Raw genomic sequence first — 1,202 nt, 5'->3', positions numbered from 1 at the left:
CCCGCCCACCGGGGCCGCCCCCGCCCACCGGGCCCGCCCCGGGAAACCGGGACAGGGGCGGGGATGGGGCGAGCTCCGGGAGAAACGGGGCTGGAGCAGCGCCGGGAATACCGGGATAGGGGGGACCGGGATAAGGGAAACCGGGAGGGACCGGGATAGGGGGAACAGGGATAGGAGAAACCGGGAGAGGGGAAACCGGGAGAGGGGCAGGGGGCGGGGATGGGGCGAGCTCCGGGAGAAACGGGGCTGGAGCAGCGCCGGGAATACCGGGATAGGGGGGACCGGGATGGGGGAAACCGGGATAGGGGAAACCGGGAGGGACCGGGATAGGGGGGACCGGGATAGGGGGAACTGGGATAGGGGAAACCGGGAGAGGGGGGACCGGGATAGGGGAAACTGGGACTGGAGCATCTCCCGGGAAAAACGGGGCTGGAGCAGAGCCGGGAATACCGGGATAGGGGGGGCCGAGATAAGGGAAACGGGGAGGGACCAGGATAGGGGGGACCGGGATAGGGGGAACTGGGATAGGGGAAACCGGGATAGGGGGGACCGGGATAGGGGAAACCGGGAGAGGGGCAGGGGGCGGGGATGGGGCGAGCTCCGGGAGAAACGGGGCTGGAGCATGGCCGGGAATACCGGGATAGGGGGGACCGGGATGGGGGAAACCGGGATAGGGGGGACCGGGATAGGGGAAACTGGGACTGGAGCATCTCCCGGGAAAAACGGGGCTGGAGCAGAGCCGGGAATACCGGGATAGGGGGGGCCGGGATAAGGGAAACCGGGAGGGACCAGGATAGGGGGAACTGGGATTGGAGCATCTCCCGGGAGAAACGGGGCTGGAGCAGAGCCGGGAATACCGGGATAGGGGAAACTGGGAGAGGGGCGGGGGGCGGGGATGGGGCGCTCTCCGGGAGAAACGGGGCTGGAACAGCGGTGGGAATACGGGATAGGGGGGACCGGGATGGGAGGGACCGGGATTGGGGGGGACCGGGATAGGGGGGACCGGGATAGGGGAAACTGGGATATGGGGGAAACCGGGATAGGAGAAACCAGGATTGGAGCATCATCCGGGAAAAATGGGGGTGGAGCAGCTCCGGGGGTTACCGGGACTGGGGGGGAACAGGATAGGGGAAACCGGGATAGGGGAGGGACCGGGATATGGGGGAAATCGGGATAGGAAGATCTCCGGGAGTAACCGGGAT

Source organism: Prinia subflava, chromosome 2 (genome assembly GCF_021018805.1).
Source record: "Prinia subflava isolate CZ2003 ecotype Zambia chromosome 2, Cam_Psub_1.2, whole genome shotgun sequence".
NCBI classification, from domain to species: Eukaryota; Metazoa; Chordata; class Aves; order Passeriformes; family Cisticolidae; genus Prinia; species Prinia subflava.
The sequence above is the reverse complement of the archived record's forward strand: the minus strand, read 5'-3'. Positions refer to the sequence as shown.